Source organism: Oryctolagus cuniculus, chromosome 15 (assembly GCF_051225735.1).
Source record: "Oryctolagus cuniculus isolate XC-2025 breed Fujian yellow rabbit chromosome 15, ASM5122573v1, whole genome shotgun sequence".
NCBI lineage: Eukaryota > Metazoa > Chordata > Mammalia > Lagomorpha > Leporidae > Oryctolagus > Oryctolagus cuniculus.
Window position 1 is genome coordinate 91,126,450 of NC_142881.1, and position 24,017 is coordinate 91,150,466.

Here is a 24,017-nt window from a genome sequence, read left to right on the forward strand (position 1 = left end):
GTCTCCTGGTTTCAGCCTGGCCCAGTCCTGGCTGTTGGGGCCATTTTGGGAGTGAATCAGTGGATGAAAGATCCCCCCTCTTTCTCTGCTTCCCTTCTCTCTGTATTTCTCTTTCAAATAAATTTCTTTTTAAAGAGAGGGCTTTAGCTCAACCTTTTTCTACTAGCCTGATACCTATCATCACTTACAATGGTTGTCATTTCAAAATGTAGAAACACTAATTATTGAGGGCTGGCATTGTGCTGCAGCAGGTTAAGCTGCCACCCGGAGTGCTGACATCTCACAGGGATGCTTATTTGAGTTCCAGGTTCCCACTGTTTCACTTCTGATCAAACCCCTGAGAAAAGCAGTGGGAGATGGCCCAAGTCCTTGGGCCCCTGCACCCTCATGGGAGACCTGGAAGAAACTCCTGACTCCTGTCTTCTGCCTGGCCCAGACCTGGTGTTGTGGCTATTTGGGGAGTGAACTAGCAGATGAAAGATCTCTCCCTCTCCTTCTCTGTCTCTAGAACTCTGACTTTCAAATAAATAAATAAAATATTTTAAAAAAGAGAAATACTAATTACTAATAATGAATGACCCAAATAAATACGATAACATAAATTTAATTGTTTTTAAATATTTATTTTTATTTATTTGAAAGAGTTAAAGAAGGAAAGAGGGAAGGGAGAGAGAGAGAGGTCTTCTATTTGCTTGTTCACTCTCTAAATGACTGCATTGGAATGAGCTGGTTTCCTACATAGGTTACAGAGGCCCAAGGATTTGGGCCATCTTTGGCTGCCTTCCCAGGTGCATCAGTAGGAAGCTGGATCAGAACTGGAGCAGCTGGGTCTTGAACTGGTGCCCATATGAGATGCTGGCATTGCAAGCAGTTGCGTTATTCTCTCCCCAATTAGCAGCAACAGCTGGAGCTGCGCCGATCTGAAGCCAGGAGCCAGGAGGTTCTTCTGGGTCTCCCATGTGGGTGCAGGGGCCCAAGGACTTGGGCCGTCTTGTACTGTTTTCCCAGTCCATAGCAGAGAGCTGGATCGGAAGTGGAGCAGCCTGGTCTTGAAACGTCGTTCATGTGGGATGCCGGTGCTTCAGGCCAGGGTGTTAACCTGCTGCACCAAACTCCGGAGTCTTAAATAAAGGACATAGAGAAATGCATAGCAGAAGTGAGGTACAAAGGAGACCTGAGTCATACGTTGAACAGAATGCAAACAGAGTAGATTTAGCTGAGTTCATACATGAGGGATATAACTCATTTAGCTCTTCCAACAAGTCCTAGGGTTAGTTCAACTTGTGGATGAGAGACAATTATAAAATAATCTTAATGAATAAAATTTCATTTTAAATCTGAAAAAACTGGGGCCAGTTTTGTGGCATAGTTGTTAAAACTACCACTAGTGATGCCTGCATTCCATATGGGTGTCAGTTCATGTCCTGGCTGCTCCACACCCAATTCAGCTCCCTGCTATTGGCCTGGGAAAACCAGTGGAAGATGGCCCAAGTGTGTGAGATCCTGCCACCCTTGTGGTATCCTGGATGACGTTACTGGCTCTTGGCTTCAGCCTGCCCAGCACTGAGCATCTGAGAAGTGAACCATCTGAGAAGTGCAGCCATCTGAGAAACGAACCAGCAGAGGGAAGATCTCTGTCTCTCCCTCTCTGCCTGTACCTCTGACTTTCAAATAAATAAATAAAAATTTTTTTAAATCTGAAAAATTAAAATAAAGTAATAAACCACAATTATATTTTTGGAAGGGGACCCTTTTTGGAGGAATTTTACAAATAATATAAAAAATATAAATTCTTTAGAAATAGGTGATTTTACCCAATTAAAAATGAATTATTTTATGTTTCTTCAAAGTTATTGTCTTCTGTTTTATAGGAAAAACTGAAGATTTTTAAACTCAATTGTATTTTTAAAATATAGAAAAGAAGTTCTATCTCCTATTTATGCAAAAATAGAATCAAAACCTATATCATTTATTTTAGAAATCTCTAATATTTCCTTTTTAATATTTATTTATTTATTTATTTGAAAGGCAGAGTTACAGAGGAGAGGCAGTGACAGAGAGAGAGAGAGAGAGAGAGAGAGAGAGAATCTTCCATCTGCTGATTTACTCCCAAAATGACTGCGAAGGTTGGAGCTGGGCTGTTCTGAAGCCAGGAGCTTCTTCAAGATCTCCCATGTGGGTGCAAGGGCCCAAGTACTTGGGTCATCTTCTACTGCTTTCCCACACACATTAGCAGGCAGCTGAATTGGAAGTGGAGTAATCAGGACTCAAACAGGTGCCCATATGGCATTCTGGCACTGCAGCGGTGGCTTTACCTGTGGCTTTGCCTTTATGCCACAGTGTCGGCCATACTAATATTTTCAATCACTGTAGTAATTTAAAGTCCTTAAGACATTAGCTGAAATATACATGGAGATCCCATCTGGGCAGACTTTTATTTTTTTAGTTTATTTAATTCTATATTGTTGATTGCAAACGTATATATGGTGGAAGGAGGAGCCAGAACACAGATAGATACATATGTACATATTAGTAAGCCCAAGCATCACGGACCCCAATGCATCCTTGTTGATGACAACCTGCCCCTTTGGACTTCCGCCCTTCATGTATGTTGGCAGGTGCTACTTTCTCTCTCTCTCTTTTTTTTTTTTTTTTAAGATTTATTTATTTATTTGAAAGGCAGAGTTATAGAGAGGAAGAGGCAGAGAGAGAGATATCTTCCATCCACAAAGGCTAGGACTGGACCAATCTTAAGCCAGGAGCCAGGAGCTTTTTCCAGGTCTTCTACATGGCTGGCCATCTTTCACTGCTTTCCCAGGCCATAAGCAAGGTACTGGGTTGGAAGTAGAGCAGGTGGAACTGGAATCAGTGCTCATATGGGATGCCAGACACTGCAGGAGGTGGCTTTACCTGCTAGGCCATGGTGCCCAGCCCCTTCTCTTGTTAATTGATCTGACGAATTTACTTCACAGTTTTTTTCTTTCTTTCTTTCTTTTTTTTTTTTTATTTGACAGGTATAGTTATAGGAGAGAGAGAGACAGAGAGAGACAGAGAGAGACAGAGAGAGACAGAGAGAAAGGTCTTCCTTCCATTGGTTCACCCCCCAAATGGCTGCGACGGCCAGCGCTGCGCCGAGCCGAAGCCAGGAGCCAGGTGCTTCCTCCTGGTCTCCCATGCAGGTGCAGGGCTCAAGCACCTGGGCCATCCTCCACTGCCTTCCCGGGCCACAGCAGAGGGCTGGACTGGAAGAGTAGCAACCAGGACTAGAACCCAGTACCCATATGGGATGCCGGTGCCATAGGCAGAGGATTAACCAAGTGAGCCATGGTGCTGGCCCCTCACAGTTTCTTTTAAAACACACATTTGTCAGGTTTGAAGTTAAAGTTGTCTATATCATTAAAATTTGCAAAAATCAAATCTGTAAATTCTTCTATGTATTTATTTTCTGTTCACAGTTATGTTTCTCAGTGTTCCTTTTGGGGCTGGGTCCAAACTGGTCAGTGAATTCCTTTTTTTTTTTTTTAAGATTTGTTTATTTATTTGGAAGACAGAGTTACACAGAGGGAGAGGGAGAGGGAGAGGGAGAGGGAGAGGGAGAGAGATATAGAGAGAGAGAGAAAGAGGGAGAATCTTCTATCAGCTGATTCTTTTCCCAAATGGCTGCAATGGCCAGGCCTGGGCCAGGCTGAAGCCAGGAGCCAGGAGCCAAGGGCTTCCTCTGAGTCTCCCACGTGGGTACAGGGGCCCAAAGAGATGAACCTTTTCTCACTGCTTTCTCAGGTGCATTAGCAGGATTGAAAGTGGAATAGCTGGGACTCTAACTGGTGCCATAGGGATACTGGTGTGGCTTATCCTGCTTTGCCATAGCACGGGCTCCTAATGCATTCCTTGTACTTTCTTTTCTCTGCCCTGGATGGGTCAGAGGTATTTTCTTCATCCCACTCATCTTGAACATGTATCAGTGACTGTGCTCCTATACAGTAAAGAAGTTCTCTAAATCTGTAGTGAAATCGAACAGAAATCTGCTCGAGTCAGTCATGCCGTCGACTGCCTGCTGCCATGGTCACTGACCTTTGCTGCTAGAGTGTAGCCAAGGCTGCTGCCACCACACTCCTAGAATTTTCTCTTTGAAAATAATGTATACATACTCTGTAGTCCTAACAATTTCCAGGTCCAATATATGTTTTATATAAAGATACCTTAAAAGTTCATGGAAATAGAATTAAATGATAAAGGGCATTTTCCACAAACCTTTTGAAATATTATCCAATGAAATATTAAATATAATTGGTATTATATGTCTCCTGCTATATGGAGCAACACTGAAGTACACAGCTTAAATCCATTTGAGAAAAGAGTAATATTCTCATGAGGTAAGGATAACTCCTGAATCCCTTGCACAGGAAAAAAACAGGTTTATCCAGGCCACAAAGATAGTGCTGTATCCCAGCAGCGATGATCACAAAATACAGAGTGAAGGAATCTAGAGAGATTAAATTGGCTTCATCTGCTATTGCAGATGGGAAAGAGAGCTCAAATCCTGACCTATGTTAATAATCTTTATGAGCTACAGTGCCCTGCATGTCATGTTAGTGTGTGTGACATTTATACATTACAGATCTGCCCAATACACACTGCTAGTAATTAAATGCTCTGCCTAGATAAATGGTGATTATGTATAAGAAATTATAATAAGGGGAATGGTGAATTTTAATAAGGGGAATTATAATAAGGGGAACGGGAATTATAATAAGATAAATGGTGATTATCTAAAAAAATTATAATAAGGGGAAACATTAGCTCACTTCTATGACCTTGAAGCCAAAAAGGAAAAATAAAAATCAAAGACTGGTTTAATTAATACTATGTCCATGGAGTTTTGTGTATACTTGCTAATTTAATATATTTTTAAGACATCAATTTATTTGAAAGTCATAGTTAGGAAAAGATATATATAGAGAGAGATCTTTTTTTGATTCACTCCCCAGATGGCCACAATGGCTAGAGTGAGTCAGGCCAAAACCAGGAGCCAGGAGCTTCATCCAGGTCTCTCACATAGGTAGCAGGAGCCCAAGTACTTGGACCATACTCTGCTGCTTTTCCCAGGCCAATATCTGGGACCTGGACCTGAAATGAAGCAGCTAGGTCACTAGCTGGTACCCAGCCTGGACATGAACCAGTGCCCATATGGGATGCCAGCATCACAGGAAGTGGCTTTACCTGCTAAGCCACAACACCTCCCCCACACCAATATAATCATCAACGTAAATCTGTTACTACAGATTAATTATCTAATTCTAAGTGAGAACAGAGTTTTAGCAATATAACAAAAGTACTTAACTAAGTACGGCATGGCAAGAATTTGAGTTCACGTCTACCTTTTTCCAAAACTGAGAATCCTAAACATGTTCATCTTCAGGGGCACACATCAGATCTAAGCTTTATCAGGAATGCCACCTTCTAATTAATTCACACTATTGTCCCATATGACTCATTGGTGGCACTGCCAGGGGATTCTCCCTCTATTAGATCCACTTCCCTCTTCTTAATTTGACTTCCTAGTTCATTCCAGTTACTTATTTTACCACATATTTACTAAGACTGCAGACTCTTAGTCACCATGTCTCCTGATCGAAGATCTGAGCTTCATGACTCTAAATGTTTGCCAATCCTGTGGCTGCATCTGACAGAGTATATGACAAGGATATTTACCCTGTCTAACTAGATTCATCATTCACTAAATAATTTTAATATACATCTAGAAATACTGTTGCATCTAGCAAACTACAGCATTCTTATGCTCCATGAATAGCTCATATCCTCTTCCATGCACTGGGAATTCCCATATTTTCATGTTACCACTCACTTTTTCCTACTCATGTGGACTGATGATTTGACAAAATACCTCTGCTTAGGCTATACAGTTTAAAAATATTACTGCATTGATATTTCATTCTATACTTCTTTCATTATAGCTGGAAGATCATATTTACCTTAGATAATTCAGTTTTTGGAGATATAGGAGCAATTCTTTTATTATACATTGGAGAAGTAGCCTGATGTGCTGGCTCAAGGTGCAACAGACAGAACATTCAATTAAGAAACAAGGGAGGGGCTGGTGCTGTGCATAATGGGTAAAGCCACCACCTGTGATGCTGGGCATCCCATATAGGTACCTGTGAGTCCTGGCTGCTCCACTTCTGATCCAGTGCCCTACTAATGTGCTTGGGAAATCAGTGGAGGATGGCCCAGGTGCTTGGGCCCCTCCATCCACGTGGATGCCTGGAAGAAGCTCCTGGCTTCTGGCTTTGGACCAGCCATGCTCTGGCCATTGCAACCATTTGCAGAATGAACTAGTGAATAGAAGATCGATATCTCTCTCTTTCTCTCTCTCTCTCTGTAACTCTGTGTTTCAAAGAAAAATCAACAAATCTTTTTTTTAAAGGTTTATCTCGAAGTCATAGTTACACAGAAAGAGGAGAAGCAGAGAAAGAGAGAGAGGTCCTCCATCTGATGGCCCCCTCTTCAACCAGCTGCAATGGCCGGGGCTGCGCCCATCCGAAGCCAGGAGCCTCCTCCGGGTTTCCCATGCGGGTGCAGGGGCCCAAGGACCTGGACCATCCTCCACTGCCTTCCCAGGCCACAGCAGAGAGCCAGATTGGAAGAGGAACAGCCGGGTCTCGAACCTGAGCCCTTATGGGATGCTGGGGCCTCAGGCCCGGGCGTCAACCCGCTGCGCCAGCCCACAAATGAACAAATCTTAAAAGAAAAGCAGGAAGTAAGGAAGGAAGTTAAGAAAGAAAAAAGGAGACAGTGAAAGGAAGGGAAACATCTTGAGGTCCAAAGTTGAAAACCAGACAGGCCTGATATACCAGGTTAAGCCACCATGTGTGGCTTATGGGTACTGGCTGATCCACTTCAGATCCAGCTCCCTGCTAATGGCATGCGAAATGCATTGGAGGATGACTCAAGTCTTTGGGAACCTGCATCCACATGAGACCTGGATGAAGTGCCTAGCTCCTGGCTTCTGCCTTTGCAAATACCATGCAAAACAGGCAGCTGGTGTACCTTAAGAGAATCCCCACAAGTAATAGAAAAGACACTCCCAGCATTCCTTAAGGAACACAGGGGCAAGAAACCAATATGCTTTTTTGGCATTTCAAGATAGTTGGCCCTCTTATGATTGCATTTCTTAGAAGTCTTGAAATAGAATAAAGTGACATAATATCAGAGAAAAATCAGGCTTCTCACACAACAAGGTGAGGGTCAGAAAAAGCTCAAGCATTTTGTTTTATGTTTTTATTTTTTTTTCTGACATGTAAAACGTGACCATTTGCATTACATTGGGCAAAAAGCTTGCTATGACAAACATAAACTTCACACTTCATTTTATAATAAAACAGGATTCTTTCTATATCTCTTTTCTTTTTTTATTTATTTATTTTTTATTTTTTGACAGGCAGAGTGGACAGTGAGAGAGAGAGACAGAGAGAAAGGTCTTCCTTTGCCGTTGGTTCACCCTCCAATGGCCGCCGCGGCAGGAGCCAGGTACTTATCCTGGTCTCTCATGGGGTGCAGGGCCCAAGCACCTGGGCCATCCTCCACTGCACTCCCTGGCCACAGCAGAGAGCTGGCCTGGAAGAGGGGCAACCGGGACAGAATCCCGCGCCTGGACCTGGACTAGAACCCGGTGTGCCGGCGCCGCAAGGCGGAGGATTAGCCTAGTGAGCCGCGGCACCGGCCCTATATCTCTTTTCTTAAAACTAAGTTATCTTCTTGCTTCAAACACATTTCTGATCACTTAAGGAGATAATCAAACAGTATCTACCGGAATATTTTTTTTTGTTACATCCAAGATTAATATTAAAAAAAACCTCATCAGCATTTCCTATCCAGGTGCACAGAGTGATTTTTCCAAGATTAAACAATCTAAACATTGGGAAGAGCCAAGTCAGCATAGAATGTCAGCACCTCAAAACACCTGGCATCGCTGCTTCATTAGATCTGATCCGGCAACGGATATTAATTTTGACCAACAGTGCAACTAAGATCTTATTTATGTGTATACATTAATTTATTTTTTTTATTTTTGGTTTTGCAGAGAAGTTCAGAGCTTCCTCCTGCCTTAGGTGTCTTCCCGCTCGACTGACGATACCGGTTGTTGGCTCCATTGTGGTAGCATGCTAGTAATAGATTTTAAAGTGCTTTCTTTATCATGATCTTTGCCCATAACTGTTCTCGCCATCCTATTGTTTTCTTTAAGTCACCCAACTAGGGGAAGTCGGACCCCAGGAGCTACCTCGTGGGTCTTACTTTTCAGGGCGTCATCACCCGGCGCTACCCTCCCGTGCAGGGCTGCAGCACAGACCCGGGGCGGGAAAGGAGGGCGCGCCCGCAGGAGGGGAGGCTGCGCGGGAGGGGAGCGAGGGCGGGCCGGGGAGGGGGACGAAAAAGAGGGGGGGCAGGACCGCGGAGGGAGGGGGCAACGGAGAGCGGGGAGGGGAGAGAGAGAAAGGGAGGGGCGGAGGGGAGAGGCCGGGGGCGGAGAGCGGAGAGGGGAGAGAGGGAAAGGGAGGGGCGGAGGGAGAGGCCGGGTGCGGAGAGCGGGGAGGGGAGAGAGGGAAGGGGAGGGGCGGAGGGAGAGGCCGGGGGCGGAGAGCGGAGAGGGGAGAGAGAGAAAGGGAGGGGCGGAGGGGAGAGGCCGGGGGCGGAGAGCGGAGAGGGGAGAGAGGGAAAGGGAGGGGCGGAGGGAGAGGCCGGGGGCGGAGAGCGGAGAGGGGAGAGAGAGAAAGGGAGGGGCGGAGGGGAGAGGCCGGGGGCGGAGAGCGGGGAGGGGAGAGAGGGAAAGGGAGGGGCGGAGGGAGAGGCCGGGGGCGGAGAGCGGAGAGGGGAGAGAGAGAAAGGGAGGGGCGGAGGGGAGAGGCCGGGGGCGGAGAGCGGGGAGGGGAGAGAGAGAAAGGGAGGGGCGGAGGGGAGAGGCCGGGGGTGGAGAGCGGGGAGGGGAGAGCGGAGGAGGGAGAGGCCGGGGCGGAGAGCGGGGAGGGGCCGGCTGCTGGGAGCGGTGGTGCAGCTGGCGCTGCCAGGGAGCAGGAGCCGGCGCTGGAGATGTCACCCGCCCGTCCCTTTATTACCGTTGCTCTCGGAGGGAACTCTCTGCGCTTAATTTCTAAAACCGCAGTGCAATTTCTCTCTCTTCTTTCCCGATAAAATAAGTGACTGTTTCCTCACATCCGCCCCACGTCTAATTTACAGGGATAAGCAGTTATTTCCCCATTAAAATAGCTGTCCTCTATATTAAAAATAAACAACTAGCAGTAAAATCAGTTATGTCCCCCTGTAGCTACACAGTGTTTCTCTCTTAATCTTACTTGGGAAAAATGAAAAATTTACCCAGGACCACCTTTTAGGATTGTTACATTTACATCTTTTCTGATGTCTCAAGGTTTGTGATTGGCTTCAAATTAATCTTTTTTTTTTTTTTAATCAGGTGTTTGTAGCGGGGTCTTGCTCATCCAACAATACTGGAAAAGCCCACGACCAGCCCTAGCCCTTGTGCTTTTACTCTACATTATCTTGGAGCTCTGATGCACGTATTCTGTTACTTAGGTTCCATCCATCATTAACTCTATGATCGCCATGTCTAATAACTAAGTGAGACACATCACAAGTTCTAGTTTCTAATTGTGTGTCAGAGGCCTAAAATAAGGTCTGAGTGAACTTCAAAAATCTCATTGTAAAGTGGAATTAAAAGGTAAGTAGCTTAGGTTTCTGTAAAATTTTGAAATGTATAGGTTTTTTTATAATACACACTTGTCATGAAATTTTTGAGAATTTTTTTGAGAAAATCGTTTGGAATGCATGCAGTTTTTTATTGGAATGTAATTTTAATTAACTTTTGGAAGACTCCCTGAATGCATATATTTCAAATTTTCAAATTTGAATTTCAAAATAATTTTTAATTCTGCTTACACAAACTATTTGAAGTACCCTGGTATGTCTCCAGCTTTAGCTAGTGGCTCCACTAGCAGCCATCTAAGACATGACCTCAGAACCATACAAATAGAAGTAATGGTTCTTACCCTACACTGAGCACTAAGTTTACATTCACTTCCACCTGGATATCAACATATTTGCCCACCCCAAACACACTATGCTTGAGTCTCAGATTAAAGTCAATTCCACAAGATTCCTTCCTTAAATTCCTACCCACCAGTGTAGCACTTCTGTTCTCCTCCTTCTTTCTTTATTGGAACCCTTCAGCCCACTTTTCTTATACTTTATTATATGAGTATTTGATTGGTTATTTCTTTTAATTTATTTGAAAGGCAGAGAAGCAAAGAGAGAGAGAAAGAGACAACAGATAGATCTATCCACTTCATAAATGCCTGCAACAAACAGAGCTGGGTCAGATGAAAGCTAAGCACCCAGAAATCAATCTGGGTTTCTCATGTGAGTGGCAGGAAACCAAAAATCTGATCCATCACCCGCTGCTTCCCAAGGTGTACATTAGCAGGAAGCTGAAATATGAAGCAAAGACAGTTCTAAAATCCAGGCCCTCTGATGTGGAATACAGGAACATCGCAGCACCATCTTTTTTTTTTTTTTTTTTTTTTTAGGTTTATTTATTTACTTGAAACTCAGTTACAGAGACAGAGAGAAAGATTTGCTGGTTCGTTAGATTGTCACAATGGCCAGGGGTGGTCCAGGATGAATCCAGGAGCCAGGGGCTTCATCTAAGTCTACTACATGGATGGCAGAGGCCAAGCACTCAGGCCATCTTCTGCTTTCCCATGCCATTAGCAGGGATCAGAAGTAGAGCAGCTGGGACAGAAGCAGTGCCCTTATGGAATGTTAGCACTGCAGGCTGTGGTTTTACCTATTACTCAACAATACCAGCCTCCAAGCCGACTTGATTTTTCCTACTTGATATTTTCTTACTTATTTATTTGTATTTATTCCCCTCAGACTAACTGCAGGAAAATTAGCTGCAGAGCCATATGTCAATTTTCTCCTTGGCTATTACCCTGAATTATAAATCCACAGAAATTTGCTGTTCTCAAAACCCTGCCACCCAGAGCCAGCAGTCAGATTAACTAATCACCTGGAGATTAAAATTAGATTATGGAATGGGTAGTGTGGTTCACAGGTTGAGATATGAGCTTCCTATATCAGAGCGTCTGGTTTGAGTCCTGGCTACTCCACCATTTCCAATCCAGCTTCGTGTAAAGTACCTGGGAGGTAGCAGGTAATATCCAAGTACTTGAGTTTGTTCCACCCATGTGGGAGACTTGTTTGGAGTTCCTGTCTCCTTTCTTCAGTCTGGTCTAGCATTGGCTGTTGTAGGCATTGGGGAGTGAACCAGTGAATGAAAGATATCTTTCTCTCTCTTCCTCTTTCTCTGGTGTTCTGCCTTTTAAATAAGGTAATAAAACATTTTTTTTTGACAGAGTTAGTGAGAGAGAGAGACAGAGAGAGAGAGTTATAGACAGTGAGAGACAGAGAGAAAGGTCTTCCTTCCATTGGTTCACTCCCCAAATGGCCACTACGGCCAGCGCTGTGCCTATCTGAAGCCAGGAGCTGGTGCTTCCTCCTGGTCTCTCATGAGGGTACAGGGGCCGAAGCACTTGGGCCATCCTCCTCTGCTCTCCTGGGCCACAGCATAGAACTGGACTGGAAGAGGAGCAACTGGGACTAGTACCCAGCGCCCCAACCAGGACTAGAACCCGGGGTGCTGGCACCACAGGCAGAGGATTAGCCTAGTGAGCCATGGCACTGGCCCTTAAATAAGGCAATAAAATATTTTTTAAAAACTAGGTGGTTGGGGGTGGTGCTGTGGCACAGTGGCAGTGTCCTGAAGTGCTGGCATCCTATATGGGCGCTGGTTGGAGACCTGGCTGCTCCACTTTCAATCCAGCTCTCTACTATGGACTGGGAAAGAAGTAGAAGATGGCCCAAGTCTTTGGACCCCTGCACCCATGTGGGAGATCTGGAAGAAGCTCCTGGCTCCTGGCTTCGGATTGGTGCAGCTCTGGCTGTTGTGACCAATTGGGGAATCAATCTTCAAATGGAAGACCTCTCTCCCTCTCTCTCTCTTTGTCTCTCTCTCTCTGCGTAACTCTTTCAAATAAATAAATAAATCTTTAAAAAAAAAAAACCTAGGTGATTAAAAAACGAGGATGTGGCTTATTAGGTAGAATTTGCTGCATACGTACAAAACTGTTGGGAAAGTTCCGTGACTGACTCACTGATGCTGTAGTCACTACATTTGAGGGCTCAAACTTTCAGGCACTTTGCACAAGTCTGTGATCTCGATCATATCAGCTTTATGATCTAAAAGGCATTGTCTGCTTAACCTGAATTCAATCAAGATCAATGCAATCAAGTTATTTTTTAAAATATTTTGTTTATTTTATTTGTTTATTTGAAAGGTAGAGTTACAGACAGTGAAAGGGAGAGGCAGAGAAAGGTCTTCCATCCTCTGGTTCACTCCCCAAATAGAAGCCATGGCCAGAGCCAGGCTGATCAGGAGCCAGGAGCATCTCCCACATGGATGCAGAGGCCCAAGCACTTGGGGCATCTTCTACTATTTTCACAGGAGCATTAACAGGGAGCTGGATCAGAAGTGGAGCAACTGGGAGTAAAACCAGTACCCATGGAATGCTGTCGCCGCATGCAGAGGATTAATCTACTGGGCCACAGTGTCAGCCCCATGTTATGATATCTTTAACAAACTTTTCTCTCTAATTATGCACATCAGTTAGGTAAGTTACAGAAAGCATATTGACTCCTTTTGTCAAAGTTCTAAATGGCTGTAACAGAAGCCATCATGAGTTTGCACAAACTCTGCTTTGTGGAGTTTGACTTGTTCTGGTAAGCACTTCAGATAATTTCTGGTCCTTAACTTTAAATAGGTGTAAACCACTGATGTTCTCTGAGGCTGTGGACTTCAATATAGCTGTCTATGAGAAGAGTTGTATTTTACTTATTACAGGAAAGGTATTTGTCACCACAGTAACAATGCTAATAGCCCTCTTTCATATCAGAAAGCTTGTTTTCAAGCCCCCACTTTACTTCCAACTCCAGCTTGCTTGCTTTCTTTCTTTCTTTCTTTCTTTCAGATTTTATTTATTTATGTGAGAGGTAGAGCTACAGACAGTGAGAGGGAGAGACAGAGAGAGAGGTCTTCTTTTCATTGGTTCATTCCCCAGATGGCCACAACAGACAGAGCTGCGCCCATGCAAAGCCAGGAGTCAGGAGCTTCTTCCAGGTCTCCCATGTGGGTGCAGGGGCCCAAGGACTTGGGCCATCTTCTACTGCTTTCCCAGGCCATAGCAGAGAGCTGGATTGGAAGAAGAGCGGCCTAGATTAGAATCGGCACCCATGTGGGGTGCCGGTGCTTCAGGCCAGGGCATTAACCCATTGCACCACAGCGCCGGTCCCCCAACACCCTGAGAGGCTGCAGGTGATGGTCTAATTATTTGGGCCTCTGCCACCCACAGGGAAACCCAGATTGAGTTATTGACCCCTGAATTCAGGTTGGTCCAGCCCTGGTTATTGCAGGCCTTTGGAGAATGAAGTATCAGATGGAAAATATTCTACTATTCCTCTGCCTTTCAAGTAAATAAAGTAAGTATATTTCTAAAAATGTAATTAAACATTATGTTTAATACAATATATAATGATAGCAAATATTAGAAAGCAGACAAATGAGGATTCTAGAGTCTGCATTTTTTGTTGTTGCAAATGACTTGAGGATGCTTTGGAAATAGCTGGAGTTCATGAATTCCAATCAGCCCCATGAAAGTCTCTCAAGTGAGTAGAGGGAAAATTGGTCACTCTTTGACCAATTCGATAAAGTAAGCATGCTAATTTTCTCAAATGACAGTAAGAAATTATCTTAAATATATTTGTGTTGCTGAAAAATTTGCTTTTGCTTCCATTAAATCCAGGAAAGTAAAAAGTTAAACTGATTTTGATATATATATATATATATATATATATAATGTTTGAAAGCTGAAATAATTTAGGGAGTTTTAAATCATCTGCTTTTGAAGATATGTGTCATTACTTGAATGCTGTAAGTAAAGTAAAGAAGTTAAAATTAATGACAGCATAAACACAAGAGCTCACATTTTCCCTTTCACCTCAGGCTCCAACATGGCTCAGCTGGCACTGTCCTGTCTCCCACTCAAGTCTGCACAGTTCTGATATTTTGCATACTCTTTTATAATGCATTGGTGTCTGGCATAAATAGATGACAATATGGAACAAAGAACAGACACATACTATTCACCTAATACATTTAAAATAGTGAATAGACTTCTATGAAAATGAAGGGAATAAATTAATTATAATAGAAATAAATTAATTATAATATAAAACATAGGATAAAATTATTAGACATTCAGTTTAGTGATAACTGTAGACATACAACACTGAAAGCATTATCTGTTAAAAATAATATGGTCTTTGGTTTTTTATTTTATTCTTTTTCTTATCTTTTCTAATGTGGAATTTGTTAAATTAAAAATGTCTACTCAAAGAAAGGTACTGTGTAATGATTAAGGGATCAATAAACAGGAAGATGTGACTACAACAAATGTATATGCCCCCAATGTCAGGGTGCCTGGCTATTTAAAACAAATGTTAATGGATCTAAATTGATACATAGGCTCTAATACATTAGTAATGGGGGACTTCAACACCCCACTTGCATCAGTGGCAGATCAATTAGACAGAAAATCAACAAAGAAACAAAAGAGCTAATTGACACCATGAACCAAATGGAACTAACTGATATCTACAGAACCTTTCATCCCACAGTTGCAGAATACACATTATTTTCATTAGTGCATGGCACTTTCCCTAGGATATACTAGGTCATAAAGCAAGTCTCACCAAATTCAAAAAAAGCAAAATCATATGATGCATCTTTTCTGACCACAGTGGAACGAAGCTGGAAATCAACAACTCAAGAATCTCTAGTATGTGCAAACACATGGAGACTGAACAATATGCTCCTGAATGAACAGTGGGTCACAGAAGAAATCAAAAGAGAAATCAAAAAAATTCTGGAAATGAATGAAGATGGCAATAAGAAACATCAAAACTTACAGGAAGAAGCAAAAGCAGCATTAAGAGGGAAGTTTATAACAATTGGTGCCTACATCAGAAATTGGAAAGGCACCAAATGAATGAGCTAGCAATGAATCTTAAGGACCTAAAAAAACAACAAACCAAACCCCAAATTAGTAGGAGAAAAAAAAAATAAAATTAGAAAAGAGATAAACAAGATTGAAACAAAAAAATACAAAAGTTCAGTGAAGAGCTGATTTTTAAAAAAATTAAAAAAAATTGATATGCCACTGGCCCAACCACTCCCCCCCAAAAAAGAGGGAGAAGACCCAAATCAATCCCTGGTGGGACGACAGTCTCTTCAACAGATGGAGCTGGGAAAATTGAACCTGCACACAAGAAGAATGAAACAAGACCCCAAAATTCCACTCAAAATGGATCAAGGACCCACATGTATGACCTGATACCATCAAATTATTAAAGAACATTGGTGAAACTATTCAGGACATTGGCATAGACAAAGACTTCTTAGAAAAGAGCCCAAAAGCACAGGCAATCAAAGCCAAAATTGACAAATGGGACTACATTGAGCTGAGAAGCTTCTCTACTACAAAAGAAACAATCAGCAGAGTGAAAAGGCAACTGAAAGAATGAGGGAAAATATTTGAAACTATGAAACTAATAAAGGATTAATATCTAGAATGTATAAAAAACTCCAGAAACTCAACAACACCACAACAATACGGTTGATAAATGGGCAAAGGACTTGAATAGGCATTTTTCAAGAGAGGAAATTCACATGGCCAACAGACACATGAGAAAATGCTTAGGCTCACTAGCCATCAGGGAATGCAAATTAAAACCACAGTGAGGTTTCAACTCACCCCCTTTAGAATGGCTTTCATACAGAAATCAACAAACAATAAATGCTGCTGAGGATGTGGGGAAAAAGGTACCCTAATCCACTGTTGGTGGGTATGTAAACTGGTGCAGCCATTGTGGAAGACAGTATGGTGGCCGGCGCCATGGCTTAATAGGCTAATCCTCCACCTAGTGGCGCCGGCACACCGGATTCTAGTCCCGGTCGGGGCGCCGGATTCTGACCCGGTTGCCCCTCTTCCAGGCCAGCTCTCTGCTGTGGCCCAGAAAGGCAGTGGAGGATGGCCCAAGTGCGTGGGCCCTGCACCCCATGGGAGACCAGGAGAAGCACCTGGCTCCTGCCTTCGGATCAGCACAGTGCGCCGGCCGTGGCGGCCATTGGAGGGTGAACCATGGCCAAAAGGAAGACCTTTCTCTCTGTCTCTCTCTCTCACTATCCACTCTGCCTGTCCAAAAAAAAAAAAAAAAAGGAAGACAGTATGGCGATACCTCAGAAATCTGAATATAAACCTACCATATGACCCAGCCATCCCACTCCTGGGAATTTACACAAGGGAAATGAAATCACCATATGGTAGAGTTCTCTGCACTCCCATGCTTGTCACAGTTCAATTCACAACAGCTAAGGTATATAATCAACCTAAATGTCCATCAACTAATGACTGAATAAACACATTATGGTATATATACACTAAGGAATACTACCAGCAGTAAAACAAACAATCATGTCATTTGCAACGAAATGGATGCAACTGGAAACTCTTATGCTTAGTGAAATAAATCAGTCCCAAAAAGACAAATACCATTTGTTTTCCTTGATCTGTGCTAATAAAGAACATAAAATGTAACGTATTGGAGTGAAATTGACATTTTGAGATTCGATGATCATTTACAGTTCTTGTCTCTACTGTTTTTTTTGTTTGTTTGTTTTTTGTTTTTTGACAGGCAGAGTGGATAGTGAGAGAGAGAGAGACAGAGAGAAAGGTCTTCCTTTTTGCCATTGGTTCACCCTCCAATGGCCGCCGTGGCCGGCGTGCTGCAGCCGACGCACAGCGCTCATCCGAAGGCAGGAGCCAGGTGCTTCTCCTGGTCTCCCGTGGGGTGCAGGGCCCAAGCACTTGGGCCATCCTCCACTGCACTCCCTGGCCACAGCAGAGAGCTGGCCTGGAACAGGGGCAACCGGGACAGAATCCGGCGCCCCGACCGGGACTAGAACCCGGTGTGCCAGCACCGCTAGGTGGAGGATTAGCCTATTGAGCCATGGCGCCGGCCATCTTGTCTCTACTGTTGAGAAACTGTTTTTTTCTTCATTGTATTTGTTAAACTCCTTACTTTTCATTAATCTTTTTTTTTTTTTTTTTTTTTTGGACAGGCAGAGTGGACAGTGAGAGAGAGAGACAGAGAGAAAGGTCTTCCTTTACCGTTGGTTCACCCTCCAATGGCCGCTGTGGCTGGTGTGCTGTGGCCAGCGCACCGTGCTGATCCGAAGCCAGGAGCCAGGTGCCCAAAGACTTGGGCCATCCTCCACTGCACTCCCTGGCCACAGCAGAAAGCTGAACTAGAAGAGGGGCAACCGGGATAGAATCCAGCGTCCTGACCAGGACTAGAACCTGGGGTGCCGGCGCTGCAAGGCGGAGGATTAGCCTATTGAGCCACGGCGCTGGCCTCTTACTTTTTGCTAATCTTATGAGTATAAAGTGAACTGAAAACTGATCTTTGTAAAAAAATTTTTTTAAAGAGAAAAGGTGAAGTAGAGGGGGGGTGGTGTCTTCCTTCCATCTGCTGGTTCATTCCCCCAGTAGGCCACAACAGCTGGAGCTGTGCTGATCCAAAGCCAGGAGCCAGGAGCTTCTTTCAGGTCTCCCACATGGGTGCAGGAGCCCAAGGACTTGGGCCATCTTCTACTGCTTTCTCAGGACACAGCAAGATCTGGATCAGAAGTAGAGCAGCTGGGATTTGAACCGGTGCCTAGATGGGATGCCATCACTGCAGGTGGTTGCTTTATTCACTTTGCCACAGCACTGGCCCCTGTAAAAATAAGAATTGGAATAGGAGACAGAGGAGGAAGAAGGGTGGGAGTGTAAGTGGGAGGGAAGGTAGGGTAGAAAGTATCACTAAATTCCTAAATCTGTGTATATGAAATACATGTAATTAGCGTATGTTAAATAATTTTTAAAGATTTATTTTATATTTGAAAGACAGAGTTACAGAGAGTTAGAGACAGAGAGAGAGATCTTCCATCTGCTGGTTCACTCCCCAGATGGCCACAATGGCCGAAGCTGAGCCAATCCGAAGTCAGGAGCCAGGAGTTTCTTCCAGGTCTCCCACATGGGTGCAGTGGCCCAAGGACTTGGGCCATCTTCCACTGCTTTCCCAGGCCATAGCAGAGAGCTGGATTGCAAGAGGAGCAGCCGGGACTAGAACTGGTGCCCATATGGGATGCCAGTGCTTCAGGCCAGCGCTTTAACCCTCTGTCTCACAGTGCCAGACTCAAATAAATTTTTTAAATGTCTGCTATTGGAGCCAGCATTGTGGCACAGTGGATTCTGCCACCACTTGTGAGAAGATCAGCACTTATCAAAGTTCTAGATTAAGTACCAACTACTACACTGCCAGTATATGTTACCTTTCGCTTAGGAAGGCAGCAGAAAATGGTCTATTGTACTTTAAACCCTATCCATGTGGAAACCAGAATGGCTCCTGACTTTGGCCTGACCCAGACATGGCAGTTATGGCAATTTGACAAGTCAACTAACAGATGGAAGATATTTGTCGCTTTCTTTCTTTCTCTCTAACTCTCCTTCTTTCTCTGTTGCTCTGCCTCTCAAATAAGTTGAAAGCCTTTTCTCAGATGTCTGCTATTCAAAAGATACTATTCAAACAATAGAAGATATGCCACATACTGAGAAATATTTTCAAATACAGAGCTACAATAATTAGTTGCAAAATTTATCAAGAATTTGTAATTTCAAAAATAAGGTATTAAATCCCCAATTTGAAAACTGGACAAATACACACAAAATCCACTTTATATTATATATATACATATTAGAAATAAGCACATAAGATGTTCTGACCATTAGAGAATTATAAAAAAAAAACAATGAATTGTGCAGATTAATGAAATGCAGATTAAACAGCAATGAGGGGCTGGTGCTGTGGCATAGTGGGTAAGGTAGCTGCCTACAGTAATGGCATAACATATGGGTGCCAGTTTGAATCCTCAGTGCTCCACTTCTGATCCAGCTCTCTACTGTGGTCTGGGAAAGCAGTGGAAGATGACTCAAGTCCTTGGCACCTGCCCCAGAGGAGGCCTCTGGATGCTGGCTTCCAATCAGCACAGCTCTAGCCATTGTAGCCATCTGAGGCATGAACCATTAGATGGAGAACCTTTCTTTCTCTCTCTCTCCCTCTCTCTCTCTCCCTCTTTCTCTCTCTCTCTTCCTCTCTGTAACTCTGCCTTCAAATAAATAAATAAATCTTTAAAAAAAACCAGCAATGAGACAGATGGAATACACATCTATAATGATGGTTATAATAAAAACAAGTAAGCATGACAATGCCAATGATCTGAAAGATACAGAAATAAGAAAACTCCATTCATTATCTGGAAGAATACTTAATGATACTTTATGAAATACCTTGACATGTTCTTATGAAGCCTACAATAGTCTCATCATATTATGCAGCAAAGATATCCCTGCATATTTACTGAACTGTTATGAAAATATATGTCCACACAGAACTGAGCATAAATGCTTATTCAGCAGGTTTATTCACAGTTACCAAAACCTGAATGAAACCAAGATTCCTTCAGTAGGTGAGCTGTTCACCAATCTGTCACAGTAGGTGGGGATCCTTGAAGCAGAACAGGGAATAAGAATTACGTGAGGGCCGGAGCCGCGGCTCACTAGGCTAATCCTCCACCTAGTGGCGCCGGCACACCGGGTTCTAGTCCCGGTCGGGGCGCCGGATTCTGTCCCGGTTGCCCCTGTTCCAGGCCAGCTCTCTGCTGTGGCCAGGGAGTGCAGTGGAGGATGGCCCAAGTGCTTGGGCCCTGCACCCCATGGGAGACCAGGAAAAGCACCTGGCTCCTGGCTCCTGCCATCGGATCAGCGCGGTGCGCCGGCCACAGCGCGCCGGCCGCGGTGGCCATTGGAGGGTGAACCAACGGCAAAGGAAGACCTTTCTCTCTCTGTCTCTCTCTCTCACTGTCCACTCTGCCTGTCAAAAAAAAAAAAAAAAAAAAAAAAAAAAAAAAAAGAATTACGTGAGATCTTTGGAGTGTAGATGCTGGGAATGAGAACACAAGAGAAAAGGCATGGGCTGGAGTCATAGAGGTTCCAGAAACAAGAAGTACTTGGCGTGGAGACACCTGAGGGAAGCCATGGCTTTAGGCAAAGGGCAGAGACACAGAGGCTTCCAAGAGCTGGAAGCATGAGGGGAAGAAATCATATGAGGGTAGGAGTAAGGTTACTCTGCGGACAGGAGGACTGGAGACACAGGAGTCCTGACATAGTCTGCTTGGACAGGGGAGGCAGACACTGAGGGAAGCTCATGGCTATGTGCAGTGGGGTTGGAGACACTGAGGACTGGCATGGGACTCAGGCACAAGGGAAGGAGACACTCACAGAAAGATGCGGTGTAGATAGATGCAAGTGTTGGAGACTGACACAGCTGACACATGCTTCAGCTACAAGAATAAAGACTTTCAAGAACTGACCTGGATTATAGACAGGCAAGAGTTTTAAAATAAAAATACAAGGACAAAAATGGATCACAGTCATGTGAGGTGGTGAACTTGAGAGAAAATATGGGTTTCAGTCACAAGATGGGAGATATACAAGTCCCAGAGTAGCTACAGACACATGGAGAGAGAAATACAGGGAGGCAGAGAGAGCCTGCAAGAACAGTATTTGGAACCTAGGAGGGATGTCATACAAGTCAGTGCTTAAATGAAACTTATAGCCTTAAGTGAATATGTTAGACTATAGGACTAAAAAGCTATTGTTTAGGATTCCTTCTTAAGAACTGAACAATCTGAAAGTATAAAGAAAAAAGGCAAGAAATAAGATAGCAGCATATATCAATGAAATACTTGTGATAAAAATGTACAATAGCAACAAATAACCAAGGGGAAAAGAGTTCTAAGCCTTATTTTATTTTAAAGATTTTTATTTTTATTTATTTGACAGGTAGAGTTACAGACAGTGAGAGAGAGACAGAGAGAAAGATCTTCCTTCCGTTGGTTCATTCTCCAAATGGCTGCAACGGCCGGATCTGTGTTGATATGAAGCCAGGAGCCAGGTGCTTCTTCCTGGTCTCCCATGCGGGTGCAAGGGCCCAAGCACTTGGGTCATCCTCCACTGCCTTCCTGGGCCACAGCAGAGAGCTAGACTGGAAGAGGAACAACCGGGACTAGAACCCAGAGCCCATATGGGATGCCTGTGCCCCAGGTGGAGGATTAACTAAGTGAGGCATGGCGCTGGCCCCTCTAAGCCTTATTAATACAATTAATAAATTAGGAAATGTGATCAAGGAAAATAAAATAACAAATGACCAATTTCAGAAATAAAAATTGAGTTATTTTTCATAGAATTTCTAGACCTTAACAAGATACCAGGAAGGTTTTCTGAAATACCAGGTATAGGATTTTTGAAACAGACCAAAGTTCGTGAATTTTTGAAGCCATATTACCAAAACACACATGTAACACAAAATAGGAAATTTCTACATAAACTAAATAATTGAATCAACATTTAAAAAATCAAAACATCCAAATTTTCCATAAGCAGAATTTCAAGCCCAGAATTAGAAAACATCTGAAAACTTTTCAAGAAGGAAAAAACTCCCAAATTCCCCACATTTCCCCCAAGTGGAAATATCTTGAATTTTTTTGTGAATTCAACATTGCATTGAAGGTACAGAAAAGGACATGAAATAACAATGAATTTAAGGAACATCTCTTTAGGGAAAAGCTATAAATATTCTAGTTAAAATATTATGTTAAACAATTTATAAAATAATATTTTAATAACAAGCAAGATATACAAAAATGCAGAGTTGGTTAACAATCCAAAATAAATGTCAATCATCAATGTGAGTAAAAAAAATAAGAAAACATTACACATTTAAATTAAATGTTTAAAAAGTGTTTAATAAGATTTAGCTGTCAAAAATAAGCAGCTGGGCCAGTGCTGTGACGTAGTGGGTAAAGCCACTGCTTGCCAGATGAGCGCTGGTTCAAGTCCTGGCCTCTCCACTTCCAATCTGACTCTCTGCTATGGCTTGGGAAAGCATTGGAAGGCAGCCCAAGTCTTTGGGCCCTTTCACCTGTGTGAGAGACCTGCTGGCAGCGCCTAGCTCCTGGCTTCGGATCTGTGCGGCTCAGGCCGTTGTGACCAACTGGGGAGTGAACCAGCAGATGGAAGATCTCTCTCTCTCTCTCTCTCCTTCTCTCTGTGTGTAACTCTGACTTTCAAACAAATAAACAAAAAAACAGCTTTTAGAATAATTAATAATAGCAATTTCATTATTCCAACTAAGATTATCTACTACAGTGAAATTATTAAAATAGCATAATTAACACAGAGGATTGTGGCAAAAAAATGACCTAAATGAAAGATCTGTGAATGAGATCCCAGTGGAAAGAATGGGCCATCAAAGAAGGAGGTACCTTTCTCTGAATGGAGGAAAGAACTTCCACTTTGATTATGGCCTTGTCTAAATAAGTTCAGAGTTGGCGAACTCAAGAGGCTTCCATAGCCTTGGCAGCTCATGACAAGAGCCTCGGGTGATTACTGACGTCATAAATAAGAGTGTCAGTTGTTAAATCAGGAGTCTGTGCACTTACTTCCTTTGTAGAATTTCAGTCTTTAATGTATTGTTCTATGAGAATTAACGGTAAAACTAGCATTCAAACAGTACATTATACTTTGTGATTTGTGTGGGTGCAATCTGTTGAAATCTTAGTATATACTAAGTTGATCTTCCGTATACAAAGATAATTAAAAATGAATCTTAAGAATGGGATGGGAGAGGCAGTAGGTGATGGGATGGTTTGCGGGTGGGAGGGTGGTTATGGGGGTAAAAACCACTATAATCCAAAAGTTGTACTTTCAAAATTTATATTTATTAAATAAAAGTTTACTTAAAAGCAAAAACAAAACACAGAGGATTGAAAACTTTTTCCCTGGGAACAGGCCTAGACAAGCTGCCTGTTCTATTTCTCTTCAACATTGTGGTTGAGGTATAGTCATGGAAATTAATAAAAAGGAAATGCTAGGTATAAGAATCAACTTGTAAGCAACAAAACTCAATACATGTAGATAGTAGTATTATGTACAGATAATCCAATACAATTACATAACTGATACAAAATGATAGGAAAATTAAGCAATATTACTGGACAGAAGGTTAACTTTCGCCATCAGTGGTTTGCTATGTAACCAGCAAGGAACAGACAGAGAAAATTTAAAGAATGGGTCAGCACTGTGGCATAGTGGGTAAAGCCATTGCGTGCAGCACCGCAATCTTCTATAGGTGCCAGTTCGAGTTCCAGCTGCTTCACTCCTGATCCAGGTCCCTGCTAATGCACCTGGGAAAGCAGCGGAAGATGGCCTGAGTACTTGGGCCCCTGCACCCAGATGGGACAGCTGGTTGAAGCACCTGGTTCCGCCTTTGGCCTGGCCAAGTCCCTGATACTGTGGCCACTTAGGGAGTGACATCAGAAAATGGAAGATCGCTCTCTCTCTCTCTGCTTCTACCTTCTCTTCTCTGTAACTCTTCCAAATAAATACATCAATCTTAAAGAAAATTTAAAGAGATTAGCAAACACATCCCTGTAAGAGAAATGAAAGATGAAATAGTCCATGGGATATCTTTAACTACATTCAGATAAACAGCTTTACAAACCTTCAGATGAGCTAACAACAGCAAGCCAAGACTGCGGGAAAGGCACGCATTCAGCAAGCATCTTGTAAACTGCAGCTCTCAGGAAGCAAGCTTGGACTCACAGGATCCAGCAGGACCACAGACAGCTGAGGGCGCCCAGAAGCTGAGGT

The 24,017-nt window shown here is 43.2% G+C and overlaps 1 long non-coding RNA gene across 2 annotated transcripts; it reads right to left on the bottom strand.

The window, feature by feature from the left end:
- Nucleotides 1–607: 607 nt before the first annotated feature.
- On the bottom strand, nt 608–24,011 carry LOC138845436 (uncharacterized). 2 transcript variants are annotated; one of them, XR_016221330.1, is made up of 2 exons: nt 23,869–24,011; nt 608–1,121 (listed from the first exon to the last, which is right to left on the bottom strand). It is a non-coding gene; the product is annotated as an uncharacterized LOC138845436 (long non-coding RNA). The 2 variants fall into 2 exon arrangements; XR_011382691.2 differs by lacking the exon at nt 608–1,121 and adding an exon at nt 17,670–17,982 and having other exon boundaries at nt 23,869–24,000.
- Nucleotides 24,012–24,017: the final 6 nt, after the last annotated feature.